The sequence below is a fragment of the Formica exsecta genome, unplaced genomic scaffold (genome assembly GCF_003651465.1).
Source record: "Formica exsecta isolate Colony F162 unplaced genomic scaffold, ASM365146v1 scaffold458, whole genome shotgun sequence".
Lineage (NCBI taxonomy): Eukaryota > Metazoa > Arthropoda > Insecta > Hymenoptera > Formicidae > Formica > Formica exsecta.
Window position 1 is genome coordinate 811,011 of NW_021851814.1, and position 8,509 is coordinate 819,519.

The window sequence follows — 8,509 nt, forward strand, 5'->3', positions numbered from 1 at the left end:
TATTATTATTTCTTTTTTTAATATATAAACTTTCAGTCATCAAAAAAATAGTCGAACAAAATTTATTTTATTAGTTCTCTAACTACTACACGCTATTCGGTATCTTTTAAATCTGTATTGCCAAAAATACGTGTTATCGTGATATTGTAATTTTTTTTGTCCATACGAGCGATATATCGCTTATTAATTCTTACTCAGGTTGTAGATTTGTACTGATATTCATTAGAATTTGCTACAGAGAGAAAGAGACAAATATTCTCAATGAGGTAACACAAAATATAAATCTTGCATTCCGCGATTTACCGTAATTTCAGAAAATACGGTGAATGGACTTTGAAACTTGAACGCAAAGATCAAAATCTGGCACAAAAAGAAAACTGGTGAATCAAGGGAAAAACCGAGAAATGTTTATTCTATAAAATCAAAAGAGAATTTGATTTCTCTAAATCCTATCAATTCTTTTTAAAACCACTTCGACCAAACTCTGATTAACTTAATTATCGATTATCTTATCAAGAATGTACAAATAGCTTGCATTATTTTATTAATATCTATAAAATTATATCAATTTTTTAATTGTTTCACAGAAGAGGAGGAGAATTAGATTAGGAACAACAAATTATACGGTTAAAAATTGTGCTGTAGATAATTCTGCCAGTTAAAATAATTAAATTAGATAGGAATTTGGTCGAAATAGACTATAAGTTTCATTTCAAACATGTTTCTCGTAGAAATTTATAAAACACATTTTTGGAATGTAAATTAAGAACGCTGTTTTTGATTGTACTTTTTGTTAACAGCGATCATCGTCTTAAGTTCGAGTATTATTTTAATGGGTTAAAATTGCTATACTACGCGATTCGTATTTTTCGTAATTGTGATGAAACATATCTTTATAATATTTTCATATTTTATATAGATAGTGTTGATTTGTTGTGTTGATAATTGAAAATATTACATAATACATATTTCGAAAGAGAAAAACGTACATAAAATCCGCATGATACAGAAAGTTGTGCGGGATATGAATCGGGGAGAATCAAGAATATCTCTATTATAAAGTGCATATAGACGTAGAGGAGCAACCACGATCATAGAGACAGTCATCATAGATTCTCCTTTTTTTTTTTCTTTGCTAGCGTATTGTAATAATTTTTTTTCTTTATATCATTATCTCATCTCCTCTCGCGATGTATAATTGTAATTATAATTATAATCAAATATTGTTTCCTAATCTACTGTTTCCTCTCACGACAAGATTTTCAGAATAAACGCGCATGTTACAAGCACTCTATAAATAACAAATGTTGCGTCGAGATTTTAGGTTTGTAATTGTAGAAGTTTCATTCCCCATATACAAATCACTTATCGACTAAATATAGTTGTGCAGAGATGTTTTGCAAGAAGAGAGTTTTTGGTATCTACCTTATTATGGATTTCACAAAAAAATCTCAACATATTAACTTGTATATAAGAAAGTAATACATATAATTTTCAATTTATTTGCCATAAACGTTATCTTAAAAACTACACGACATAAAAATTGCTAAAAAGTTATCGATCCCTATAAACTACTAAGACAATTTTCGCTTGCACACGCCAAAGCAAAGAGAATTCTAAGAAGTAATGACAACTAATTTTTTTCCCTTGTGCCAACATAATTTTGCGATGAGCTTTTAGAATTATATTAATGCAATAATAAATTACAACATCTTGATATCATTCTGTCCTTAACGTTTTTTACAGTTCCTTCAAAAAAGCATTTCTCATATTTCAATCATCCAAGTGCCGATATAATTTCTTTTCTCTTTTTGTTTGTTCTTTATGCGAAATTTCTTTATCAATCATGCATTAAAAACGTGGTATACGTTATTAATATTATTCTATAAAAGCAACGATTCCGCATTGCATGAACGAAAGGTATTCTACTTTCGAATTACAACTCGTTTGTAATTCAAAAACATATAGATTCCAATATTTTTATTAATTATTATACAGACACTATCTTTATTATAAGTGTAAAATATAAATAAATACGATTCGTTCGAGCAAAGCCTGCACAATATATATTTAGTACCGTAACCACTTAACATATAAATACGTTGTTGCTTTTAAATAACCAGAAGTTACATACGAATATATATTGATCGGTTCTTTTTATGTCGCGTGTGTACAAAGTTTAACTGTGAGAAGGCAATATGTTAAGCTTACAAGTAAAATGTACAAACGCGTTTTTTTTCTTTACGCTGCCTCCGATTATCAAACGTTATATTGTATCGGAAGACGGTGTGTTTACCGTTGTAATATATTGCAAAAATAGTAAAAATATTTAAAAAGGAGTATATTTTCTATATTCAATTTCGCATTATCAAAAACCTCAGAAAATGCAGAAACTTTACGAATTTTTGTAATGTTAAATCAAAGTGGCAAAAACTAAAATTAAAAAGAATATATTATTTTGTTATTGATAATTATATTCTGTCTTCTATTCGATGATGCAAAAATTTTTTGATTAAAGCGAGAAATGCAATCTTTGCATAAACGACCAGACAATGCGGAATTGGCTATAGAAATTAGAAACATTAACAGATCACATTCGCTTCTCGCAGAAAGCAACTTTATTACTTTCATAAGTCTGTTGAGAAAATGGCACTGCTTGCACATTGTTTTCTTCATGCAAATCACACTGTTACGTTTCTTTCTTTTACTTATTGTAAAGAATCTTATTCAATGCTAGATAATATGCAAAAATCACATGGTGTTTTATATGAAGGTAGCCAAATTACGCGTTTGCTTTCTTTTTGAAACAGATATTTATGAATTTGCGCGACTCAATCGTATTTTACTCTTTTATAGAAAATATTAATGATCAAATATGAGGATGCAAATGACTGCTGTGTAGTTCTCGGATCATTATTATTCCGAAGTTCTTTTTATATGTTGCTAAAATAAATATATGCTGTGTATTAATTCCAATTATTAAAATACATATTTAATTCTCCAAATGCTTGAAAGTAAATAAAAAGTATAAATATATAATTATTAGTATAAGAGAAAAAAAGAGAGTATTACTTTATATTTCAAAAATATAAGAAAGAAATACTGACGCAGAGAGATTTCAATTGAACAACACAAAACCATTGTTAATAAACCCAAAATTAGGTAATGCATCAATAAAAATATTGTAGATTTCGGCTTTCATACATATTCGATCACAGAAGCAATATGAATATTTTCAACTATCATTGTACATTCATGACAGAGGTTATATTATAATTTTAAAAAGAATATATTTCGACTAGTGGGGCATACCGAATAATTGGATTTAACTAAGTGTATAATCATACAATTCATAGACATTTGTTACCTCATATTTTTCACAAAGGTACTTGAATCACCCAAGTTTGCATCAATCATTACTGCAGTCTGATAAATCAACGAATAATTAAGAATATTGTAATATTATAATATCGTGATATCTCAAAAATAAATGAAATAATTATGAAAAACTGATTTATATCTTATCTAAGCAATTTTGAGATATTCACAAAATGATAAGATAACATAAAATATCTTAAATTTATATAAATCACGTATAATAATTACGAAATAATACGAGAGTCACAATAGTAAATTATATTCTTTTTCATGTCCATTCTTGTACAACGATAAAGAATGGCCGAAATCTTTGCGGACATTGAGCAAGTATATTTGCAAACAAGAATCTACATCTCGTTACAAATGAATAAAAGTTTTTATAATAGCTAATATTAGAATCAGCCATATTATTTTATGAAAATATAACAAATGCAGTAATCATTTATATCAAAATTACGAGTGTAATTAAAGACAACACAGATTTATAGCAAGTACCTTTAGTTATAAATTGTGATATAAATGTTCAGCAATTTTCATTAGATATTACAATTTTTACGCAATTAATTATTATACAATATTCTAGTGATTATGTGTATGGTTTTTTTGTCTGGACTGTGCTGATAATTCTTCTTCGATATTACAAATTTCCTGATTTTTGGTCCAAATTATGTAAATAAAGTAAATAGACAATTCTATAATCTTCAATTAATATACGCAAACAAACGCAATTACAATAATGATTCTATTAATCCTAATATAGAAGAAGAATCATTCGCACAAGACAGAGCATATAAATATAAATATGTGTATTGGTATTATTGTAACTTGTCAAAAATATAGTATTTAATTTAACCTGCACTATTGTTGGTTTCTTTTGTGCAATAAAAGCAAAAAAAAAAAATTGAATTCTTCAAAATTAGGAATTATACACATCTATAAGCACACAAACTTTCAACAAGATTTTGAAAGTAATTCAAAAGCATTTTTTTCTGCATTAAAATACCAATAACATGCGTAGGCTTCTTTGTTATTCAATATTTTATATCTTCAATACCGATATAATATTTTTCTTTAATTTAATAATAATGAAAACTGATGTGCTACTATTAGCAATAAATCGATCCAATAAAAGATTTGATTTTTAGATAAAATATAGTAGATAATAATCAAACGCATATAATGTAATATTATATTATATTGAGTTGAACGGAAAGTTCGTTCCGTTTCTTACTAAGAGATGAAGACCGAAAAAATGGCACGAACTTTCCGTTCAACTCAATAGATTATATGATAGATGATTATGTGTGTGATGCATATATATTTAATTTATATTTATTTGAAATGTAGATAAAATAGTATAAAATCGTGTATTAATAATTTCAACGACTATTTTTCCGCAGATTACTGCAGATTATTTGCCGCAGAAAAGCGAGAGAACGATGAAGGATTTATTTATTTTCTATACTGTGTTTTGTTTCTGGAAGTATTGGTAAAATAAAAGTCAAATCGAGATGATAAATTTTGCTACCATATAATATCGTATTAGCGGTCATGTTGACTGTTAGATATGCCAAATAGTCGAGATGACGTGTGGAATGTGACGTATATAAATAAGAGAGTGCGGATTATATACAGACGAAATAAAATAAATATTTACATTTATATATGTTTTTTGATAACAATGTTATTTCAACGATTAGTTTCCAAAATATTTTGCCACAAAAAAGACGACAAAAGACACGTTTATATATGCTTTGTGTGTATCGCCATATAATCTCAACGGTTAGTATCCGAGAAACTTCGCCGCGGAAACACGAAAGAACGATGGAGCGGCTACTTATTTGCATTTTCATTATATTGTGCTTTATTTCTGCAAGTATTGGTAAGATAAAATACAAATTGTGCATCGGCGTGATAGATTTTATTATCATACAATATTGAGTAGGTGATTTTGATTGTTAGATATGACAAATAAAAAAGATTACGTGTAAAATTTTACGAGTATATTTAAAATAAGAAGTTCGGATTATACAAGATGTCCCGAGAAATTAGGCAGATGTGTATCCTTAAAACACATACCATATATATAAAAAAATTGAATTCTTCAAAATTAGGAATTATACACATCTATAAGCACACAAACTTTCAACAAGATTTTGAAAGTAATTCAAAAGCATTTTTTTCTGCATTAAAATACCAATAACATGCGTAGGCTTCTTTGTTATTCAATATTTTATATCTTCAATACCGATATAATATTTTTCTTTAATTTAATAATAATGAAAACTGATGTGCTACTATTAGCAATAAATCGATCCAATAAAAGATTTGATTTTTAGATAAAATATAGTAGATAATAATCAAACGCATATAATGTAATATTATATTATATTGAGTTGAACGGAAAGTTCGTTCCGTTTCTTACTAAGAGATGAAGACCGAAAAAATGGCACGAACTTTCCGTTCAACCCAATATTATGTGCTCCAAAATGTGAAAGACAATTGACGAAACCAACAACGGCGCTAGTAATATATAAATATTCAATTGTATGTTTTCTTTATTTCATGATAATATTAGCTAATCATTCACGTTGTCTCCTATTACTCTATTTTGTAGCTAAATTTGTTGCTTTCACAATAATTTACGTTCTTAATATATTTTATATTTTTAATTGTGTTATTGTGTTATAGAAGTAAAATAGTACAATATATTGTAATTGTTTGTAATGTTCATTTAATCCTATTATTTCCTAGACATATCATTTCTAAATTTCTGTTAAACATACCGCGATCGTAACTTTTCTCCGATTGCTTAAAAATGAAGATTTTTTTCGTATTCTTCTCCATGTACAAAGAACTGTTTATGACTTGGATATGATCCCATTTTTTTATGTGTAACCCTGTTGTCTTAAATACAAATACAATGGATAAAAGTTTGATCGCGGAATATCATTGAAAAATCCACATTCTTTATAAGTACCCGTTTTAACAAATCGCGGTAAACTCTACCGCAATTACTCCTTTCATCAATTTTTGTAGATTCTCTTGTATCAACTAAATAAATTTATTTTTTTCCATCGTGTGTTGCGCACTAGCTATTAATCCAAGAAATGTAAAATAATGCTTTTTATTTAGTGTTTTATTTTCTTTTAATATACAAATCTCTCTAATAATGTTCAAAATACATATATTAATGTATAAAATGTGCCAAGTGTGTGAGAAAATATATAATGAAATATTAACATTCCTGTACTTATAAAGAATGTATTTAATAAACGCAAGGGGAAATGCATTATTATAATATGTTTAAATTCTAAATAGTATTTTTGAAAATGGTGTTATGGTATATGCGGCCTCTAAGAAAATTAAAAGGGTCTCTATGTATATCAGGTAAGATCCCATGTGACCTGTAATGCAATATTAATCGAAAAAGAAAATAGAAGAAAAAGAGGGGAGAGAAGAACTCTTATCTTATCTAATTATTGTTTAAAAAGAGTAAACAATAAAAAAGAATGGAGTCTCTCTCTTTATCTCTCCAATCACTGCACAATCTATTATTAATAAAATAAAGTATATATCAACAAAAAGTGTATTTCAATATGTTATATTTCTGTATGTTATCTTATTGTAGTGTATTATTTTTTTAGTTTTATTTTTTTTTAAACAGTGTATCTCTTTAGACCATATATACCATAATAGAGAAATTGTTTTTCTTTTTTTATAACTTTATAGAGTTTGATATTAATAATCTATAATACAAAAATGAAGGAATAAAAACATTTATTTCTTTTTTGGCCTCACTTTTTGATACTAAACTATGAAGAGAATTGAAGGGAAGATAAAAAGTAAACAAAAAAGCAAAAACGATAACAACTGATGTGTGAATGTCAATAGTTAAGTAAATATATATATGCTATAATACCCCATTGTATCAAAGAGAGTTGACATATTAAGAAAAATAAAAAAAGAAAGTTTAAATTCTATGAGAGTTAATTCTGCATAAATCAGTAAACAACTTACAAGTCGTGTATAAAAGTGTCATTGAATTTTTTGTGTGCGGGGTATTATACTTGAACTTTTAATAATTTCATAGCTGTAATCACGTAAATACATTAAATAAAAGTAATCTTAAAAATTAATTATTGTAACATTTCATGCTTATATGAAGAAAAAATTTGATAATGTTGACCTATCTATTCTAATCGTTATATCTTAGGCAATATATGTATATTTTTCATCATGACTACGTATAGTCATTTTTATCATAAAGTTTAACACACAACTACATCTTTAAAATGAATATACGCGTAGAGCCGGGTACATAGAGACGTGCCTCACGTCTAATTAACATGCTTATAGCATGTCACTGAACTGTAACACGTATGTCACACATGTTTGACTTGTATTTTATATATATTTATGAGTTATTTTTTGATTAAATTGGAAAATCCTAAGTATCTCTAACATCCTTATATATCTACAATTGTAAAAACCTACAACATGAAATGAGGATAATTGGTTCAGTAATCTACTTGAATTGGTTGAAGATTAACCTTTTCGTTACTATCACACGCTATTTAATTTAAATGTGTTTTCTAATAATTCCATCGCACAAATACACAAGTACACATATAAGCATATTTAAGTCTTAAAAGTGGATTGTATTACAGAAGATTTATAAAACATGTACAAGCTACATTATAGAACGAAAAAAACATATATTCTATATATAAAATCTTTAAAAATATCAGTTATTGTAAATTTTATAATGTGTCGGAAGTATAAACGTTTTTTCTAATAAATTGTAGCTTTAATATATCCTATAAATGTGAAAAAAGCAGCACAAGAAAAAGAAAGAGAAGAAAAGGAAAAGTATAAGCGGTAGATATACCGATTATAAACAGAAAAAAAAGAGAAGAGAAAACGAGAGCGATATATATATATATATTTATATAATACCTTTTCAATATAATAAAATTGGTTACTACCTATTCGCGGTTGTTTTATAAACTTCCACGGTACTCTAGTGTTACAACTATAAGAAATCTGTGTGTGTGTGTGTGTGTGTGTGTTATGTTGTGTTTATGTTATTAGATATATAAAAATCTAGAAATTTTATATATATATAATA